Source organism: Mixophyes fleayi, chromosome 1 (assembly GCF_038048845.1).
Source record: "Mixophyes fleayi isolate aMixFle1 chromosome 1, aMixFle1.hap1, whole genome shotgun sequence".
NCBI classification, from domain to species: Eukaryota; Metazoa; Chordata; class Amphibia; order Anura; family Limnodynastidae; genus Mixophyes; species Mixophyes fleayi.
Window position 1 is genome coordinate 152,228,866 of NC_134402.1, and position 23,517 is coordinate 152,252,382.

Sequence of the window (23,517 nt, forward strand, 5' to 3'; positions counted from 1 at the left end):
TCTATGATTCTGGTACTGTCCCACGCTATGAGGACTTTGTTCTGACTGCAGGGACAGTCAAAAATTATGTCCCATTCATGCTGCTCCGCTCTTGAAGGATCATCTAACACACACTTCCAATGTAGCACTGCCAATATGTTGTGCCCAACCTCATACTAACAATTTGTTCTTACCTACAACATGAGGCCAACTCCACAATATTTTTCAGGGCCACTTCAAGTTCCCAATCGGCCTCTGTTGATAACTCTTAAGTTGTAGACCCAGTCACTAGCCTGAAACCCTTGTCCTCCAATCACACTTTGTTTCTCTTTCAGCCAGCTACATTAAATATTGATGTCAAGTTTTTTTATTTAAATGAACGGTGTGTGTCATCAGTATAGCAGCGGTTGTTCAATTGTGATGTTGGATTATTATTACATTTTGAGGAATATATATAAGACCTTGTATCATCAGCCTCCAAAATTACCTAAATCACTTGAACACTGTAACCTACAGCTTAAAAAACTGTTGTAAGCATGCTAATCAAGTTTTATGAACCACTGTATCAAACACAGCAGAAAGGGAAAGAAAGATGAGGACTGAACATTTACCATTCTATCTAGCCATCAGGGCCTAATTAAGGGTTCAGCCTGTCCTAGGCTAATACGCTTGTGGCGCCCCCAAAAGCCTTGAGCCCCAGGCTGCAGCCTAGTCAGCCTAAATAGGTCATAATATTATATGATTGTGAAGCATGTACAACAAAGGTCCTCAGTGATGATAGCTCTACCGCAATCACTTGCCACACTCATTCATTTTTGTCTATGGCTGCTTTTTATGCACTTGTGGTCTCTTCATACTGAACTGCATTAAGCTGCATGGTGAATTCAACATACAGATCATATAATATAGTAATCATTTGCCAAGACACTCTACATAACTAGTTAAAATTATGGGGAAACTAAGCGTTGTTGGTTATAGGCTGTGGATGGAAAAGGGGCAATGGCCTGAGAAAATTGAGACATATAATAGCCCATAACCAAGTTAAATGCACCAAGGTAGCAAAAGAGCAATGTTGTTTATTGACTGCAACCCAAACTGGAATCCATTAATAAAGTCAGTACCATATGGATGTTAATGTAATGTTCTGGCTTTGCAGGTGGCTCTCTGACACTTTTTCTTAAATACAACCGCACATTTTTTAAATTTGTTTTAAGGGATCTTATATGATTTAGCAGCATTAATAATGTTTCCTTCAAGTTTTATTTAAAAATTGTTTTTATTTTGCAAATTGCTTTAATCTACAGTGCAACTGTAGTCAATAAAATTATACATTTAGCATATAATGGCTCTTAGGGGCGTATTCAATTCTCTGAAAATCCTGCAGCATTAAAACTATTACCGTTAATACGGTAATAGTAAGCTGGATTTCAGCTTGCAGCTCGCTGAAATCCAGCAAGAAAATTACTGTATTAACTGTTTTTTCGCGCACTATTACCGTAATAACGGTAATAGTGCGCGTACCACGGGATTTTTGGCGTTTCCGCCAAGAACTGAATATGCCCCTTAATGCTGGAATTTTTTTTAAAATACTGTATAGAGACCTTGTGAATTTGGACATGTCCAAGTAAAACTAAAGCAAAATAATCTGAAACAAATTCTATTAGGTTAGGATAAATGTAGGTGTGAGGTAGGTGTGGGTTGGGCCCGGGGATAAGGGAGACATCAGTCTAACAAGCAGGTAGAATTTCATTTTTAAATTATTTAAATTAAGAAATTAGCAGATTTTGTAAATGTAGAGTCAACAAATGTGTTTCATACTCACACTAAAATTTTATTTTAAAAGTCCTGCAATAATATGTATAAGCCATTTTTCTCACGTCACGCTGTACTGCAGGACAATTTTTACATCATCTGAGGCTTGGAACCCAGTATACAGGAACCAGAAAGCAATATCAAATTTCACTTAGATGAGGTTAAAAGCACTGAACTATGCTACTACCTAACATGCTCCTTTCTAGCTTTCCATTTGGAACTTTGAAATTTCTGCTGGAAAAATACTGCCTTTAATGATAACTGCCTGATTCTATTACTCACGTTCCACTACCAGAGTTCAAATTTCAGATCAAAGCTAAAAGCACACAACTAGATTGCATGAAAAAAATACATAAATTGAATGTCCTCACTATCGAAAAGTACCAAGCAATGTTTGATTATTTGTGATAGTCAATACAAAAGTTACCTGTAACAAGAAAATATATATTTAGAATACTGTAGTGGACTTATTTATGTTTCTAAAGTCAGTGAATAAATAATTGTAGAGATTGTATTGATTACAATATAAGCATTTAGGTTGCTAAAGGATTGAATCACGTTCCATGTAGGCCAGTTTGGAAAATTATATTTCATTTGCAAGGATTTTTTGTTTTTATTTTAACTGGACACTTGACATACTCTTTCTACTGTGGACCACACTAACTTTTGACTGAATAGATTGTAAGCTTTCATAGGCAGGATCCTCTCTACTGTAAGTCTAATGTAAATCCATCTTGTATGACCCTGACAGGGGCGCACGCAGGATTTAAAAAAAAAACAATATAGAGAGAGCTGCTCGCAGTTGCGGCTGCTGTACAGTACAGTGCCGCTATGTAGGGGCACTGATTAGCCCCTGATCTTTGCGGAGGGGAGGGGTTTCTGGAGAACCAGAGAACCCCTGCGTGCGCCCCTGCCTGATGTTATGTCTTAAGCTGAATCTACTCCTGTTTGTTTACCCACATACGTGTAATTCATACCAGTATTCTTGCTAGCTGTAATTGCTCATGACTTTCCATACATGTATTATTATGCTGAATTTTATTCCTGTATCTGTCAGTATGCTTATTGTGTTTATATGTCCTATCTTTAAGATGACCGTCCGGTGCTCTAGAATAAATTATGATGATGATGATTAGGTAGGAAAAAAGCTACTTTTATATATCGCTATAAGAGTGCACACCTATTACTATTGCTATAACAGTGCACACCTTCTATACTGTAAATACAGGGAAAACGCAAAACTTCTAAAGGGGATATGTATATATATATATATGTATATATCACTAAAACAAAGCACAGGCAGGGCGCCTCATAGTGTAATACCAAGATGATAATGCAAGGGAACGTGTATATATATATATATATGCGTACCGTCAAATTTGATTCGTAGAGCTTTAGAAACGAGTGGATCTTCTTTGAGTACTGTAACTCTGGATCTCAACTCAGGAGCAGTAAAGAAATGTGGAAAAGTGCAAACATAGCATAATATTGTCGTATTTGAGTTAGTACACCACGTGAGGCTTGGAAACACTACAACAGCTAGAAATGTGTGATATCCAGTGTTTTCTCCTGAGGAAGTCTTGCTGTGATCAAGACGAAACGCGTCGAGCCTTGCTGTGGATCAGCTGTGTTCCTTGAACTATATGTGAGTTCATTGTTTATCTTTTTATTAAAACTTATATATATACTACATTTTATTCTCCTCCATTTTATTACACCGCCGCTGGAGGAGTGTGGCTCTCTATAGGAATCTGGCTGTCTCCAAGGAAACGTCTCCTGAATGTTATTTTTGAGGTTATTTGATCTCCAGCTATCTGGTACGCATATGATTTGTTACTCACACATAGATGTGGTGTTGCTTCTCTCTGGTTAAGATATATGCACCCGGGCTAAACACTGGATATCACACATTTCTAGCTGTTGTAGTGTTTCCAAGCCTCAAGTGGTGTACTAACTCAAATACGACAATATTATGCTATGTTTGCCCTTTTCCACATTTCTTTACTGCTCCTGAGTTGAGATCCAGAGTTACAGTACTCAAAGAAGATCCACTCGTTTCTAAAGCTCTACGAATCAAATTTGACGGTACGCATATATATACACCTTCCCTTGCATTATCATCTTGGTATTACACTATGAGGTGCCCTGCCTGTGCTTTGTTTTAGTGATATATATATATATATATATATATATATATATATATATATATATATATATATATATATAGAACACAAAAATTGATACACTCAGGCGCTATTTATCACATCGGTAACAGTTATACAATATTCAAAAATTTTTAAAGTACAATAATATTAAGTACAATGATAGTCCCAATATATCAGAAAAATCACTTCACTTTTGTGTGAGTGGCAGCCACACAGCATGAATCCAGATGGTCAGTCCAGAAGGAATAGTTCACTAAAACAAAGCACAGGCAGGGCGCCTCATAGTGTAATACCAAGATGATAATGCAAGGGAAGATGTATTTATATGCGTACCGTCAAATTTTATATATCGCTATAAGAGTGCACACCTATTACTATTGCTATAACAGTGCACACCTTCTATACTGTAAATACAGGGAAAACGCAAAACTTCTAAAGGGGATATGTATATATATATATCTGAACTGAAACTGAAAATTCAGTTTTGAATGGAATACCATACGTAAAACCAATACCAAAAGTCCCTTCGTTCACACAACCGGTGACCGGTGAGTCCTACAACGCCACACACTAGCCCAATGCTGCTCAGCTCGGTCATGCTGGCTCCCAGCAGTGTGGTCTCAGTGGTTGACACTCTACCAGTCTGAAAAAAGTCCAGCTCGCAGAAAAAAATGAGTCTCACTATGTCTGCTGTACTCTCCATGCTCCTGATGACCCAGTCTTCATTCAGGCAGTGTGTTTACCGCCAACAAAATACTCACAGTGCAAGCAAGCAGTCGGGTGATCTTTTTTAATTTAAATATTAAATTAATATAAAACTGGCCAGCATATGTGTATCTAGCTTAGAAAGTGATTCTAAGTAGATAACAGATGCATCACGAGTTGTTCGGACATAAGACATGAAGCTAATTATATGAATGACTGGGTGGCATAATCCCTCCTTTGTTCACAAGCTTTCTCACTAATGTCTTTCTACACAAATACAGAATGGTATATTAAAAAACAATGTAGGGGTGTCAAATTATTCAAACTGATAAACTATTCTTGGGTTCAAAGAGACAAAGCATCTGTTCAATTAGATTCATTTTCACTCCGAACGAAATGCACAGATGCTCATCTCAGTGCTACAAATCTGGTCTGCTCTGCTTACCAGATCGATTTAATTGCTCACAGCGGTGAGTCAATCAGTGTTTAATCAGAGATTCAGTCATTTTGACTGACTGCTGTACATTGAAGCACAAGAGTTGAATATTCCAATGCTATTGTTGCAGTGAAGCTATCCACAAATTCCAGTTATACCATATGACTCTTTATGATATGTCTTTTAAAACCTAAGGAACACTTTACAATACAATGAAATGTTTATTATTTCAACAGATAATGTATTATTGTGGACAGTATAATAGTGCAGGACTATGCAATAAATATACTTATATATTGTTTTAGTTTACCTACAGGAAGGCAATATCTATATCTGACCCTATATCTATAACATTTTGCATGATTTTATATTTTAAATTTATTGTTATAAAACACGTCTTAGACATTTAATTGTAGACACTACAATGCCGTTAGCTTTTATAGCGACATGTAGTAAATGTAGATTTACAGAGAAAGTGAAAGTATAGATTTGAGACAGATTGGAATGCCGGAATTTTAATTCTCATCATTTAAGTTTCTGGTCTTTTACTGTATCCTGGAGGCAGCCACCCGCCTCTAGGATAAGATACAAATATTATTACAAAACCTAAAATAAAAAGCATAGGGTGATTTATATAAACATTATTAACTTTGGCAGCACTAAAGTTAATAATGTTTATAAGATAGACCCCTATGCTTTTTATTTTACCTTTTGTATTAACAGTTGTACCTTATCTTGGAGGAGGGTGGTCGCATCGCCCCTAAAGACCAACAATCGCACTGTCGGAAACATAAATAACAAGCATTAAACTTCCGGCATTCTAATCTGTTGCAAATTTTTACTTTCACTTTCTTTGTAAATCTACATTTACTACATGTCACTATAAAAGCTATCGGCATTGTAGTGTCTACATCTCTGTTGTCGGAATTATGCTCTTCCGCAAGATGAATAACACCACAAATAATCCCAAGTAACATACTGTATAAAGACCTTGTAAACTTGGACATATGAAATTAAATCAAAGCTAAATAAGCTGAATCAAATTCACATAGTTTTGAGGCTGGTGTGGGTTGAGTCAGGGGTTGTGGAGAATGTAGGGTGGCCAGCTGAGTAATAAAATGGACACTTAAACTCCGGCATTCTTTTGGGTATAAATCTCAACTATACGTATCTTGTAGGGAAGAAACTGTCGCATACAAACAGTGTGAGGCCTAACAAATTTTGCAGATTGTGTGGGTTGGGAGGTAATTTAATTAAGTTATTGGTTATATAGATAATCAATTCGCACAAATGGGAGTTGGATTAAAGCTGGTTATAAAATAGTAGTAGGATGCTTAAGAGTTAAGCTACAGTTTATTTATATTGACAAATTGAGTTGTTTTTCTGCTTCTTGGCCAGTGTTGCTCAAAGTATATGAGGAAACATGTCTATAATATTTTATTTATTGCAACTTGTCTAAAATGAAATGTGCCCTCCATTGTCAAGGATGGGAAACGGGGAAGTTGTGGTACAGTAAGTCTACTATAGATAAGATGTGACTTGGATTTATCATCATCATCATCATCATTTATTTATATAGCGCCAACATATTCTGTAGCGCTTTACAATTGGGGACAAACATAGTAAACTAATAAACAAACTAGGTAAAACAGACAAAGAGGTGAGAAGGCCCTGCTCGTAAGCTTACAATCTATTGGGTGTTTGACACATGAAGTTAAGTCTACATTTTCAGTCGGCCCAGCCAGACTGCAAAGGTAAAAGTGACTCATAAGCTAAATGATCCTGTCACACAACAATGGTGGTCAAGGGGTAGTTGTATAATAGGTGGTCATAAGGTAATGTAGTGAGGTTAAGAGGGTGGTTGAGGAATATTATAAGCTTGTCTGAAGAGGTGGGTTTTCAGAGAACGCTTGAAAGCTTGTAGACTAGAGGAGAGTCTTATTGTGCGAGGGAGAGAATTCCATAGAGTGGGTGCAGCCCGGAAAAAGTCCTGTAATCGGAAATGGGAGGATGTAATGAGTGTGAATGAGAGACGCAGATCTTGTGCAGAATGGAGTTGCCGAGTTGGGAGATATTTTGTGACAAGAGAGGAGATGTATGTTGGTGCAGCCTTGTTGATAGCCTTGTAGGTTAGTAAGAGTATTTTATATTGGATTCGGTAGAAAACAGGCAACCAGTGTAGAGACATACAGAGTGATTCAACAGAGGAATAACGATTTGCAAGGAAAATCAATCTTGCCACAGCGTGCAAAATAGATTGTAGGGGTTTGAGTCTGTTTTTGGGAAGGCCAGTAAGGAGGGAATTGCAATAGTCAATGCGGGAGATGATAAGTGCATGATTTAAGGTTTTTGCAGTGTCTTGTGTGAGATATGTGCGAATTCTGGAAATGTTTTTTAGATGTATGTAACATGATTTAGATATAGAGTCAATGTGGGGAACAAAGGATAGGTGTGAGTCAAGGATTACACCTAGGTAGCGAGCTTGTGGGGTGGGATTTATGGTCATGTTATCAACAGAGATAGAAATGTTAGGTATGCTCTTGTTGGTGGGTGGGAATATTATTAACTCTGTTTTAGAAAGATTAAGTTTGAGTTGGCGAGAGGACATCCAAGACGAAATGGCAGAAAGACAGTCAGTTACACGGGACAACACAGATGTCGAGAGATCAAGAGAGGATAGATAAATTTGGGTATCATCCACATAGAGATGATACTGAAATCCAAAGGAACTTATTAGATTTCCAAGAGAATCGGTATAGATAGAGAACACCAGAGGACCTAGCACTGAGCCTTGCGGTACTCCAACTAATAAAAAAAGCGGAGCAGAGGTGGCCCCAGAGAAATTAACAGTGAAAGAGTGATTAGAAAGGTAGGATGAGAACCAGGATAGAACAGTGTCTTGAAGCCCTAGGGATTGCAGCATTTGTATGAGAAGAGAGTGGTTAACGGTGTCAAATGCAGCCGAGTGATCCAGGAGAATTAGGAGAGAGTAATGGCGTTTTAGTTTTAGCAGTGATCAGATCACTGACAACCTTAGTCAACGCAGTCTCTGTGGAGTGTTGAGAACGAAAGCCAGACTGAAGAGGATCCAACAGGTTGTTTGCGGAAAGGAAGCGTGTGAGGCGAGTGTAGGCAAGTCTCTCTAAAAGCTTGGAGGGGCACGGCAGATGAGAGATTTATGCCTGTATCTGGGGTATGCTGGGTGATGTTGAGTGGTCCTGTCAAATGGAGTGATATTATTGGTTTAAAGTCTTATATGATGCTTTAACTATGTATTAGTTTGTGGTTTTAGGGCTTAAAAGGCTTGCAAAGTTAATATGTAATCATCATCATCATTTATTTATATAGCGCCACTGATTCCGCAGCGCTGTACAGAGAACTTATTCACATCAGTCCTGGCCCCACTGGAGCTTACAGTCTAAATTTCCTAACATACACACACAGACAGAGGTAGAGAGACTAGGGTCAATTTTGATAACAGCCGATTAACCTACCTAGTATGTTTTTGGTGTGTGGGAGGAAACCGGAGCACCCGGAGGAAACCCGTGCAAAAATGGGGAGAACATACAAACTCCACACAGTTTAGGCCATGGTCAGGAATTGAACTCATGACCACAGCGCTGTGAGGCAGAAGTGCTAACCACTTAGCCACCGTGCTTTCTTCTGTTTGAATTGAATGATCTGTATTGCGCATACAAGAATACATTCAGCATATTTGAATTATTCCTAAAAACTTCCATAACACTTGGTAAATCCTATTGTCTGCGAAAGGGTAGGGTGAACATAGCCTCATGCCAGCTCAGACATTGTGGCACCATGCAATTTGCCCAAAGGTAAGATCGCTATGTGATGGGTATAAAGATGGAACGCAAAGACACTGATAGAGTGCGAATTTGGGAAGAGACTGAGCAGGGATCCAGGTTCCGTCAGTCCACAATTTCCTTCATCTGTTTAGCCTGCCCTGTGAGATGGTATCCCATGCCGAAAGACCCAGCTTATGCCTACTGCGTGCTACTGCCACTGCTTGGTTGATAAATACCACTAAACCTCGCTAATTCTATGGAACTGTGTCACAGACACAACAGCAGCTATTACCGGTACATACAGTGCAAACTTTGGGGTGATCACTTGGCTGTATATTGGAGCAGGTGTCAGTGTATCCTGGTGTCAATGTATGCCATGAATTGTCAATAAAATCACTCATTCTTTCATCCCTTTGGTGTTGTGCTCGAGTGAATAGGTACCCACTCCGTTATCTTCAAAGAGGATAATTGGGGCATCTCTTTGCTGACCTAGTACAATTTTTGGCTGTGCTGCCTGTGGCCACACAGTGCTTGCCCATGACTGACAGGCAGGCAGTTTTATTATAAACGTAATTTTAATGGCAGGGAGTTATCCTCTGCTGACTCCATGGCTATGCGCTATGTCACTGCATAGTTAATGGGTATACAGTGATATACAGTTTACGGCTCCTAGTGTGCTAATTGGTGGCACTGACACTGATTGATGAATCACCGGAACTATTCACTGATCAGAGTGCTGGGAGATGTCTACTGCATATGACAGTGTCCCAGGACAGCCAAACTTCTTCTCTGCAAAGAGGATAATTAATTTGGGTCACTACCAGGAATTTGGGGTCTTAATTTTGTAAACAGCAGAGATTGGGGGAGCTGCATTATGAAGCCACCAGAGATCAGGGATCTGTATAGTAAAGCCACCATAGGTCTATATAGTAAAGCACTCTGGTATCTGTGTTCTGCATTATAAATCAACCATAAGTCTGGGGTCTGTACAGTAAACCCATCAGAAATCAGGGGTTTGCATTAAGAAGCTGATATAGGTCTGGGATCTGATTAATAAATCCACCAGAGATTTTCAGGGTCTGCACTATAATACGACCTGATTTTTGGGGGCATGAATCGTTAAACCACCAGAGATGTACCTGCATTGTAATACCAGCAATTTGTGTAGCCTTTTATAGTGGCTATATACACCCGTCGAAATCAAATATTTGGATGAAGTCATTCTAAATGAATAAATATTGATTGTAATAGTTTCCTTTATGATTGTGATTAGTACGCAAAGGCATAAAAGAGTTAATTATGCAATCTTATATGAAACACAGTAAATACATTTACATTCACATTTACGTTTGTAAATAGTTCACTTTTAATACATTTTCCAACTCACATTTTTTTATTTTTAATAGAAAGAACCTAGATATTTATTACATAAAAGTAAACCTACATTAAAGATATTTAGGCTTCAGGACATAAGAAATATATTGTGTTTGTTATTCTATTAATCCACAGTTTTCCAGCAGGAATCCGATATCTTTGGCTTAGTGATCGCACATTGCGATCACTAGTTGGGATTAGTATAATATTAACACTCAAAATGCTCTGTACCGACAATGTTAATAGGTTAGTTTAAACTGGAATTTGGATGTTTCCTGAGGCAATACACGTACACAGCTGTTGGAGTGAGTTGCCCCCAGCTTTGGAGAAGCATTATTTGAACTCACCTATGACCTGCATTGTACTGGACTATCTTAAACCTGAACCAATGAAGAATGATGTTAGTGTTATCTTTGTGTATATTGTGACATCATTCCTGTTTTATTTCAACTCAAACTGTATAAAACCAGGTCTCTGGCACAGTGACAGTTTCTCTGACTATACAGATTTCAAGATTGATGAGCCGTTATTGGATCCAGTGCAGACGAGTATGTATCAGTTATACTTTGTTATATTTTGCTATTAAATCTCTTTGTGGGTTAGAACCATATTGATCACATCAGACAATCTTTATTGGTATTATTATTATTATCCTTTATTTGTTGGGCGCCACAAGGTTTCCGCGGCGCCGTACATCATACAAACAGTACACTATACAGGGTGGAACAGCACAAAACAATAAACAAAAATACCAGTACTTCAGAAACTCCAGGCAAGTTAAAGCAATAAACATGGAGCAGAAGAACAGGTGAGGAGACAGGAGGGAAGAGGGCCCTGCTCATTTGAGCTTACATCCTAAGGGGGGGAAAACAGAAAGACACAAGGGGAGCCAGAAGAGGCAAAGGGAGAGCGAGAGGAGGTGAAGGGGTTATGTGGATGGTTGGTAGGCTTTAAGGAAGAGGTGGGTTTTCAGTGCACATTTGAAGGAGCGCAGAGTAGGAGAGAGGCGGATGGAACGAGGGAGGTCATTCCAGTGAAGGGGGCTGCACGGGAAAAGTCTTGGATTCTGGAGTGGGAAGAGGTGATAAGAGTGGAGGAGAGTCGGCGATCATTGGCTGAGCGCAGGGAGCGATAAATACAGACATAACACACCGATCAGAAACAACATTAAAACCACTGGCAAGTGAAATGAATAACATTGATTATCTTGTTAAAATGGCACCTGTCAAGGGCTGGGATCCATATTAGGCAGCAAATGAACAGTCAGTTATTGAATTTGATGTGTGGGAAGAAGGGACAAGGGCCAAATTGTGATGGCTAGATGACTGGTTCAGAGGATTTCCAAAACTGTAGGTTTTGTGGAGTGTTCCTAGTATGCAGTGGTTAGTACCTACCAAAAGTGGCCAAATAAATGAAAACCGGTGAAGTGGTGACAGGGTCATGGGTGTCCAAGGCTCATTGATGCACGTGGGGAGTGAAGACTACCTTGTCTGGCCCAAATCCACAGATAAGCTACTGTAGCACAAATTGCTGAAAACGTTAATGCTGGCTATGATAGAAAGGTGTCAGAACATAAAGTGAATCGCACCTTGCTACATATGGGGTTTTGTAGAGTACCCATGCTGACCCCTGTCAAATGCTGAAATCGCCTACAATGGGCTTGTGAGAGCCAGAACTCGAACATGGAGCAATGGAAGAAGGTGGCCTGGTCCAATGAATCACGCTTTATTTTACATTATGTATATGGCAGGGTGTGTGTGCATCGTTTTCCTGGAGAGATGGTACTAGAATGCAGTATGGGGAGAAGGCAAGCTGATGGAGGCAGTGTGTTCCTCTGGGCAATGTTCTGCTGGAAAACCTTGGGCCCTGGCATTAATATGGGTGTTACTTTGACACGTATCACCTACCTAAATGTTGTTGCAGACCAAGTACACCCCTTCATGCCAACATTATTCCTGTGGCCTCTTTCAGCAGGATAATGCGCACTGCCATACCGCAAAAAATGTTCAGGAATTGTTTGAGGAACACGACAAAGAGGTCAAGGTCTTGACTTGGCCTCCAAATTCCCCAGCTCTCAATATGATTGTGCATCTGTGGAATGAGCTGAAAAAACAAGTCAAAACCATGGAGGCCCCTCCTCGCAACTTACAGGACTTAAAGTATCTGCTGCTAATGTCTTGGTGCCAGATACCACAGGACACCTTCAGAGGTCTTGTGGAGTTCATACCTCAACTGTTCAGAGCTGTTTTGGCGGCACAATGGGGACCTACACAATATTAGGCAGGTGGTTTTCTTACTGCGACTAGTCAGTGTAGATATACATACAAATCTGTTGCTTGGCACTCAAATTTATGTAAACAAACTGACCCTGTTGCTCACAGTATAGTATTTGCTGCTATGTTGAAGTTATATATATACTCTTGTATAAACATTTCTACCAGAAATTACCAGAGATCCATGACTGGTATATAAGTAATTGCCTGTGGTCTTGTGCCTTTATGTGGTCACGGAACTCTTCATTGACTTATAATATCCTTAACATTTACAATATATCAGTCTGAGCAAGTTCAACAGATAGATATATATGCTAGATTAGCTGTGTGCTGACATTATTGGGGAGAGCTGAAGATAATCCTTAAACATTATTATTTTTAAAACAACCCTCAGTGTTATGAATATAAATAATGACTTACAAGTTTTATCACAGTGGCCTTGTGATGTTAAATGGTTTCAGGATTCTCCTAATATCCTTACTATTTATATAAGGGGGTACATTTTTCAGTATATTATTATTCCTAATAAGAATAATGGATTAATTTACATTGTTTAACCATATGGTGTTTCTAAATTGTTTTAGAAATATCAGAAAAATAATATGCTGCCATATATTGTCAGTTATGCTACTATTCCCGGTGATACATCTGCAGTAATAATACTGTCCAAAGCCTATAAGCAGCCCATCCTGTTGAAAGATGAGAGCGTGCATCTAGCTCTGCAATTTTAAACTGCAGTAGAACTTTTTTTCATGAACCATACGTCATGCTCTTTTGTCTATATTAATTGCAATTCATCAATAATATTACTTGCTCTTGCCAAAGTATTATTTTTCTTAGCAATTGAAAAAAACATCTGTGTTCTTGCTGTCTTTTAAAGACTGGGCTAATCATCAAGAAACAATAGCCACAAATGAATTCGCTTCACTAAGTTTTAACGCTAAGAAAGACAATGTATATGATGCAAATTTTGCAAGGCAGCAGAAAAATACAAAGCTCCTTTAATTAATATTCTTTTCATTCTCCAATACTTGTATTGTTGACACATTTTATCCTTCTTTGATACATTCTTGGAGTATACTAGTTTTATTATAAGTGTGGACAGGGCTGCCAGCAGAAATGCTGGGGCCCAGTACAAATGAAACAGACTGCCCCCCCCCCTCCACCACAAAAAAAAACCCATCCCATTCCAGCCCCTTTGTTTTGTCCAAAGACACATTTTTCTTCTCTTAAGCCGTCATTACTGTTCCGTCTAAGCTGCACATCCTACAAATGTGTGTCTTCTTAATTGCCCCATACATGTCCACTAGACCTCCTTGCATGCCCCACAGATCTCCAAATATTTCCCACAGTTCTCTCCAAATGCCCTTTACATACCCACCAGACCTTCCCACTGGCCAGCTCCTCAAATTTCTTCCCATGCATCCCTAACAGTGTTTGATGCCATTTTTTAAATGCTTGCTACTCTATAATTTCTTATTAAGTTCTATAGACTTCACAAGACTAAATTACTAATTTGACATATAAATGAAAAGGTTTTTTTAGTCAATGCTTATGGTCAGAAGAATTAATTCAAATTAAGGGCAACATTGCTTTTAAAAACAAAATTGTTGTGCTGCAGTATAAACTTTTTGGCTTCCAGCTGGATTTGCCACCAGTTGTTCATGTGTGCAGGCTCCATAGACAAATCAGTTAGATATTAGGATGTTATTGAGTTTGCTGGAGACTCTGCAAGTGCTTACCCTCTCTAATGCCAGAGCAGCAATAGTACTAAGGACAGCTAATAGTTTTCAGTACAGTTTAAGTGTAGAGATGGTTATTACCCTGATAACTTGCATTCTCAAATGAGACTAGTAAATACATTTATTCCTTTATTGCATTTCTGTTTTTTTGTACTGAACCTCTTGTGTGTAGATCAGGGCCAACCTTTTCTTCTAACTTCTACTGAAAAGTGAGAGACAACTAATGCATTTCCCATACATTGCAAACATTTACTAGGGCTAGTAAAAATTGGGGGGGAAGGAGGGGAAAGGGTAACGGGACACCTTCTGATACAAATGTTTGTAATTACATATATCAATATGGCAAAAAAGGTGCCTGTTAAAATTATTTAAAATCATATACCTAATGTCACGAGCCGCGGCGGTACTCACAGCCGTCGCGGCTCGCTTCCTGTCCTCCCCGGCGTCCCAGCCATCACCATGACGACCGGGACGTCACTTCCTCCCAACTCCCGACCGTTGACGCCTCTTCAGCGCCGCGTCCCGGCAGCCGGGCGCGCACGCGCATAGGGGGCAAGTAATCAGATTCAGCCTGTGGCTGAATTAGCAGGCATTAGCCTGCAAGTGTGGATTCCAGGGCTAAGCCCTGATTGGTGTTTAGGGTAGCAGGCAATTAGCCTGCAAGTGTGCTCTATCTGGGGGCAGGCTCTGATTGGCTGCTGGCTGTATTTAAGGCAATGAGGCCTGCTGCCTCATTGCCGGTCATAGCTTCTGTTCCCAGTCTGCTGACCTGCTCTGTGCCCTGTTCCTGCCTATTGAACTTTCTGCTGATTACCCGTGTATGACCCTTTGCCTGGATTTGGACTTTGCTTGTGTATCTTGTGACCCTGACCTCTGGCCTGTTTACAGATCTTCCTGTCTGCTCGTGACCCTTGACCAGGGCTGCCAAGAGGAATTCAGGGCCCCGGTACAGAAACTTTATGGGGCCCCTTAAAGCAGGGAAGTAAAAATTTTGCCGCCGCTGCGCGGCGGCGGGAAAATTTGGGGCGTGGCTATGGTGGGAGTGGTCACACAATTGGGGCGTGGCTATGCATAATTGAGGCCGGCCCCATGTCTATCAGGTTAAAAGCACTAGTCCACCCTCCTACCGAAAAAACCTGCATTGCTGCGTACACCATTGGTGCAGAGCCCGATTGCCGGAGCATGACATATGTCCAAGCAGTCCTGAGTTACTCAGGACAGTGACCTAAAAATATATGTTTCAGTGTAAGATATGCAGATGTTATAATGAAAAAGACAAATATAAACAAAACAACTTTATTTGTTCTTTACACCAGACATGTATAAAATAAATACAATATATTTTTGTTACAGAAAGATAGAGAAACTTAGCTTTGGCATGTTAAAACTTTAAACATAAATATCAAAATAATTTAGGTGCAAAAAAATAAATAGTAAAATCAGTGCAACTGTAAATACCTCGGCCATAGAGACATCTCCAACCATGTGTAAGTGTCATATCCCCAGTTACACATTGACGTGATGAACTATGAAAGTAAACCAACATACAATATACATTTTCAAAACTGCCATTACATCTGACAGGTAAATTAAAATAAAATATATTAGGAGGTAGGTTCGGAACATATAAGTCACAATACAAAATTATGATCAGTGTTTCATTGAAACAAAAAACCTAAAAGACCCTTTTAATTCTTAATATCTAGGTGGCCAGACTTTTTCCAGCACTGAATTATAATATCTGGATCCATTACAGTAGAGCTTTACGAGCTTTACGACTTGAAAATAAATCGATAATACTTGAGAAATCGCAATTTCTGGCCAAGCTAGCCTCTATTGATAGCAGACCTAAATCATTTAAACGATTCTGAGTCATTGTTGATCTTAAAACATCTTTTATTCTTGAGAGACAACTGAAAGAGCGTTCAGCTTGAGCCACTGTTACGGGTATGGTGCAGAACAACCTTAAGGCAACAACAATATTCGGAAACAGGCGTTCAAGCTTCTGGTGCTTCAATTTGTTTAGGAGTTTGATAGGTGAAAGAGATTCTTCTCCTAAATTTGATTTGTATATTGATTTAAGGTGTATTAGCTCATCACAAATAGTTTGGGTAACATCATCTTCGTATCTTTTTGGAAGCTGGTTTGCCTTTTCTCTAACTTCTTCATCCTCTACCTCAGGAAAGAGCCATAAAATACTGAATAAAGAATTTATGGCTTTTGCTGCATCAAATCTTGTTGTCATATTGCCTATGACGCTGTCCAAAAGAATGTGAAATACTTTGCACTTGAACATCTCTTCTGGGGTTGAATTAGAGAAAGATTCTTCAGTTGATGATTCATCAAAAAATCTTCTCCTTTTTCTTTGACGTCTTTGCTGAAAAGATCTAAACTCAGTTGGTATATTTAAATTTTCAGCAACCAGTCTGGATTCATTTAAGAGAGCTTGCCAATTATTTCTAATTGCTTTTAATTCATCTACCAGACTGGAAAGATTTTCAACTTCTTTATCAATTGTGGTATTTCGTGCTTGCAAAACTGTGCTTCTGTAATTTATAGCTGTAAGGACTTTTAGCCAAATAGATGCCATCAAAACACAATCAAAAGAATCCAAATATATGCTTACAGAATCAAGATCTGTTCGAATTTCTGATGTTAGGTTAAGTTCCAACACTGACTCAATTGCCTTTTGGATCCCAGGAAGTCTTTCAGCAAAGGGTTTGACACTCTCTACCCTTGCAGACCAACGTGTATTTGACATGGAGTGGAGTGAAGCACCGATGTTTGCTTTCAAAATTTCCCACCTCTGAGGACTGCCACTGAATATATTATACAGCTTTTGTACAATGCCAAAAAATGTCACAACCTCAGGACAACATTCTGCTGCATGGACACCACACAGATTTAAACTGTGACAGGCACAAGGAGAAAAAATAGCCAGAGAATTTACTTGTAAAATTCGAGCTTGGACACCTTTGTATGCTCCACTCATGTTAGAACCATTGTCATAGCCTTGTCCACGACAATCATTTATTGGAATATTACGTTTTTGAAGCGTTTCCAGAATTAAATCTGCAATAGCTTCCCCTGTTTTTTTATTGCAGTTGACAAATTCCAAAAATCGTTCTAAAACTTGATATTCATTGTTTACGACAAGAACATAACGCAAAATGAAGGTAGTTTGTTCCATGTGTGCTGAGTCTGGTGTTGCATCTACAATAATAGAAAAATACTTTGCATTTTCTCTCTCCTTTAAAATGCAGTTAAACACATATTCGGCACAACATGATATGAATTCATTTTGAATTTCTGCTGACAAGTAATGTACTTGTAATCTTTTTTTCTCCATTTGTGCCTGTTTTACTTTTTTCAAATGCTCTGCAAGCAAAGGGTCGTAGTGGCTTACAACTTCTAACATTCCTAGAAAATTGCCATTTCTTGGATGTCCAATTAGGTTGCTTGATCCTCTAAAAGCCAGTCCACGTTCTGCAAGAAACAGAACTACATCCAGAAATCTTCGCAATAAGGCTTTCCAAACCTCGGTTTCATTCTGGATTTTGTGCCATAATAAACTATCAACTGTCATGTTTTTTTCAAGATTGGTTTGCAAATCTCGCCAGTCTACATAACATGTACGATGGTTATTACTATTTTCATGGTCAGGTATTTTATTGTACAGTTTTTTATAACCTTTCGAAGGTCCCCAACCGATTTCTGTTGTCAAAACTGAACGATGTGTTACTGGGAGCTTGCTGAATAAAAAACAGGGAAAGCAGAACAAAGCTTGCTTACTCTTACTCCAAACTAACCAGTCGCGAGGATATTTTTCTTTGTTTGGTAAGTGAAAATTTAATATATAAAAAGGAAATTGGCTGCCATGTTTATCAGGTGGGAAAAAGGTTGGGTGTGGTTCTGGTCCCTGTCGTACGGCATCTTCTATTTGGGCCACTGAGAAACCTGGTTGCAGAAGGCCTATATCACATTTCAATAGCTGCCTGTTGCTATCTAATTCGATATCAGATGCCCCCTCTGAGTAAGCTGTGGAACAAACCTCAGTAACATCACCTTTACGTGCAGAAGTTAAGTGTGCAGAACTTGTATGTGGTTCTGAAATCAGTGTAGTGTCTGTGCCAGAAGCACATGTTAGCATACTACTTGAACCACTATCATCATCATCATCATCATCATCATCAAGAACAATAACAGTTAGATTTTCATTAACTTCATCAATTCCACTTGTTATTGTTGAAGATCCAGCCACCTCCTTCTGACCTTCATGCTCAGACAAATGAGAGGAAACAGTAAATCCTACACTTTCAAGAGTTCTCCGACCTTCACTGGTCCTTTTGTCTTTTGCTTTTTTTTCTTTACGTTTCTGGGCGCCAGATTTATGATGATACAAATCCATGGCGAAGCTTCCCCTAAAATGAATATATATAAATATATATATTAGGGGTATGTAGGAGGAATTGCTGCTTAGTTTCTGTCTGCCTCATCAAGACTTGGACGTACCTTGGTAGCTACATGGAAGCTAAATGGCGTCTTAACTAATTGCAGTATACACATGATAATGGAAGAAGCAGTCACGGGTTTGGATTAGATCTCTAAGTATACCTCTAAGCAATGCAAATACCTTATAGTTTATAAGAAAACAGCTTACCTTGTTTGTGGTTGAGATCAAGTTGCTCCAGGCTTCACCGTTTCCCCCTGAGGTCACCGAGCTGTGCTCTTCCTTGTAGTGGTGGATGTCAATTCTACCCGGACAAAAGAATTTGCATTTTTGGCATATTTAAGCACATACATATACAAAGACACAGTTGCGCCTTATTCATCTGCGTGCTGTATCTTGTGTGTATAAAGGTCTGTGCATGCTCTATCCTACCTGTTATTACAGCTTCCGCAGTCTGCTGCTGGTTTCTTGTCCGGTCACTGCAATGTTGCGGTCTGTTTGGAAAATGTATTGGTACATGAAATATGGAAAAGCAGAGCAATAACTGAACACAGTACATAACACAGATCACGGAGTATATGGGGGCAATTATGTGTGACATAAAATGAACCGGGAACATTACTGTGGCATAATAGGAAATGTGGCACTTGCGTGTCATAAAATGAGCTGGGGGCATTACTGTGGCATAATATGAACTGGGGGCACTTCTGTGTATCAGAATATGAATTGGGGGCATTTTGAAAACATAATGTGGATGTCCTCCTACAGTCTGCATATAACCATTTTATCATCATCATTTATTTATATAGCGCCAGACCCCCCCACATTGCAAAATGTTGTATTAGATCCCCAAACATCCTATCTCCAGCCGACAAACACAGAATTACAATACAGGCCAATCTTTAGTATGTGCTAAATCAGTGTACTGCCTTTCTTGTGCGAAATCTCTTACGATACTGGATGAGACTGGGATCTCTAGTGACTCTTTGCAAATATTATTCTACATCTTATATATTTTGCAAAAATAATAATAATCATCACACTAATTACTACCACAACTAATAATATCATGTTATTTTGTTAACAATATGTTATCTAACAGTACAGACACACCAACTGCCCATTATTTCATGTGGCATTAAGCAAAAGTCCAATGCTGCCAAAAAGAGGCACCCTGTCCTAATATATACAATTTATAGCAATATTGTGGCGATAAAGAGGATTTCAGGTTTCTCTTAACGTCCCTTGAACAAATATCAGCTGATGATGAAAGTGTTTTAGTTTACTAGAAGTAGGTAACCTGTGGCGATCCAGCAGTTGTGGAACTACAAGTCCCAGGATGCCAGGACTTGTAGATCTATTACAACTAGAGGGGCAGAGGTTTGTAAGCTTCTGTTATTTAGACCCTCTCCACTCTATCTGTTTAATGAATTTTCCTTTCTGAAAATTGACACTGACAATAAGGGGACTATATAATACTGTTTATTCAATATGAACTTCTTCTGCTCGTGTTGGGGTTGGAATCTCATTAGCCGGGTGGGCACTTAAAGGACAGTAAATCAATGTCAGAGAAACAGAGCAACCCGTGTAAAGAAATAAACACAAAGGGTAACAGTAAAAATAGAGAGGTCGGTCGGGCCATTGTTTAAACATCTAAGGATGTTAGCCTGAGGGTGATATCGATGCCAGCCTTCTCACTCTCTATAAGTGTCACTCTTTCTCTTTATACAACTCTCGTTGTGTGTGTGCAGGTAAAGCCCTCAAGCACTTATCTCTTTGTGTTGCTTTGTCCCGGCAGTGAAAGGGTGCTGTCTGTGGAATGTGGATTGGACATAGTATGAAGGATGACCCCACAGCTCTGGACAATAAGTTTGTTAACCATATTGTACTTACAAACAACGTTCCCTGCTGCCTGCAGCCTGCACTGAAGACAGCCCTATGACTACCGGCGTGGTCACAGGCTGTAAACAAGTAGTTCCACAAAGTCACGCGAGAGCACAGCTAGGCACTCTCGCGTGACATCACCGCATTGGCTGATTGGATTGGGCGCCGCGGAAGGCACAACTACTGCGGCGCAACCCCGGACCTGAAAACCCCCTACCCTCACTCACCTCACTCACACCCGCCCGCCCGCAACCCCCCCCCCCCCCCCCCCCCCCCCCGGAACATCCCAAAAAAATTTTGAAGAAGAGAAAAGTATAGAAAAAAAAATAAAAAATAATTATAAATAAAAAAAAAAAGTGCAGCCCCGGGCCCCCTGGAATACCCGGGCCCGGGTAAATAGTACCCGCTCCCCCCCCCTCTCGGCGGCCCTGCCCTTGACCTCGACTTGTTAATTGGAATTGCTATCTGTTGCCGGCCATTGACCTCTGCTTGGACTTCACTCCGTTTGCCTGGGTTCTCCCCAGCCGGTACACACTTCACGACCCTCTGTCAGTCTGCAGCCCAGTCTGTCCCCACCATCAGGGGCTCCAGTGAACACCTGATTGGCAGAGTAGACTCCGGGTTGTGTTGTGCCGGCTGGAGGGGTTCCTAACACCTAACAGCATAAGTTGAAAAGAAATGTAGAAATAAGGAGATTTAAAAGATGATGAGAGGGTACAGTGTTAAATGTGGAATTAAAGATGGCACTGTTCTTGGAGTGAGGTAGATCTATGCAGTAAAGCTGCCTTTATGAATCAAACCAGGGGACTTGTATATATTTTTGGAGAGGGAGGGCTGAAAAATCATTCCCCAGGGGAAGCTTTGTCCATCCCCGGGGTAAAGAGGCCTGCCCGAGACTTGCAGCAGAGATAGTCCCCAAGAAGGGATATACTCATTCTGACACCAGGGCAACCGGGATTCCTCACACTGCCTCCGGCTAGTAAAAGGCGGCCGGGACGCGCAGCTGAAATCAAAATTAGAGGCAGAGGTCATTGAATGGAGAGTGGTATGAATGGAGATAGACATTTTGTAAAGTAAATAGACAAAGGTGGCCTGCACCCATACAGGAACAGTTCAAAGATTAGGCACAGGTAGATGTAGATGATCTGTGCAGTAATGCTGCCTTTATGAAACCAGGGGACTCGTAATTATTTATCGGGAAGGAGGGTTGAAAAATCATTCCACTGGGGTAACCTTCGTCCAACCCCAGGGGTAAAGGGGACTGCCCAAGACTTGCAGCAGAGGCGGTCCCCAACAGGTAGCCAGAGAACACAGCTGTTATTAAATTATTGCTGCCTCCTGAGTGGATGTGGGGGGCGAGCTCTTGGCCCCATTTCTTCTATCTCCATGCTGCCAGCTCCTGCTCGTAAGCTTTTACTGCAGTAAGTTAAGTCCTGGCGGCATCTAAGTACCTGTGAATGAATCCAACTCTGCAGGAAGGGTGGTTGCATTAGGTGAAGACCTCTCCTGCTAGTTCTAAAAGCTTATGACAGTTACTAGGAAACCGAAATATCATAAAGGATTATATCCTGGGAACAGTAGATTAATGTCAATGAGACCTTCCATATTTTGGTTTTGCTATTAGTTGTTAGCTGATTCGCATTGCTCTCTTCGCCACCATTTAAGTTACATTGCTGTCCGTGTGGTTATTTATTTATTCAACTAGAGTAATATTTTTCACAATTTTAATTACATTCAGATCCAAATCCAAAACCAAACCTTTTAAACTCTTTTGTGATTTTTTGTCAAAACAGGTAGCAAAGCTGAAACACTAATGCGGTTTAGAACCGATACCAATTCCAGAACTGAAACAGGTGGGTCACCGCACATCTATTGCAGTATATTTGCAGTGTTTGGGTGGGGGACAAAAAAAGACTGCATTGTATCCTTTGCAATTATCTTGGAAAATGTAATAAACTTTATTTCAGTTAAAAAAAAAAAAAAAAAGACTGCATTGTGCACTTATATTTATGACTCATGCTAAATGAGCTGGCCAGTGGCTAAAGAACTTAATTCTGTAACAGTTAGCATTAGGGTCACCAGGAGTTATAGGTGTTAATATGATGCGCTACGATCCGTCTCCCATCTTGGTAGTAGTGTCCCCTATGCTTTAGTGAAGACAGAAAGTGGGACAGCCTCCAGCTGTCCGGATTGCTCTACTGAGCATGCCCAGACAGGAAGTTTGGTTCTCATCGGGTTCTTCCAGTGCCAGATGAACTGTAGAGAAGTCATAACTGGAGCTGCATCATTTTTGTGTTAAACTTACTTATATAGAAATATAAAGTGAGCGGAGGCACAAAATACATATGAGCACCATGTTGTCTGACATTACTCACAATATAAGCTTACTACCATCTGCATATATTAATGTACTATAATAGTGTTAACTACATTAAATGCATACATTTGTCATAATGTCTGTCTGCTACAGTCAGTATCATCTGTGAGCAACTGTATATATGTATATATGTATATATGTATATGTATATATATATATATATATATATATATATATATATATATATTAGAGATGAGCGCACTCGGATTTCTGAAATCCGAGCCCACCCGAACGTTGCCGATCCGAGTCGGATCCGAGACAGATCCGGGTATTGGCGCCAAATTCAAATCTGAAACTGAGGCTCTGACTCATAATCCCGTTGTCGGATCTCGCGATACTCGGATCCTATAAATTCCCCGCTAGTCGCCGCCATCTTCACTCAGGCATTGATCAGGGTAGAGGGAGGGTGTGTTAGGTGATCCTCTGTCCTGGTAGATCTCGTGCTGTGCTGTTTAGTTCTGTGCTGTGCTGTTTAGTTCTGTGCTGTGCTGTGTTCTGCAGTATCAGTCCAGTGGTG

General features: G+C 39.9%; 1 protein-coding gene and 1 long non-coding RNA gene across 3 annotated transcripts in view; both read right to left on the reverse strand.

Moving 5' to 3' along the window:
- CCSER1 (coiled-coil serine rich protein 1) overlaps window positions 1-23,517 on the reverse strand; it is a 794,335-nt gene that overhangs the window by 227,471 nt on the left and 543,347 nt on the right. The gene's annotated exons all lie outside the window — the stretch shown is intronic.
- Window positions 18,467-20,674, reverse strand: LOC142106262 (uncharacterized). The gene is made up of 4 exons (XR_012679737.1): window positions 20,633-20,674; window positions 19,172-19,233; window positions 18,950-19,043; window positions 18,467-18,710 (listed from the first exon to the last, which is right to left on the reverse strand). It is a non-coding gene; the product is annotated as an uncharacterized LOC142106262 (long non-coding RNA).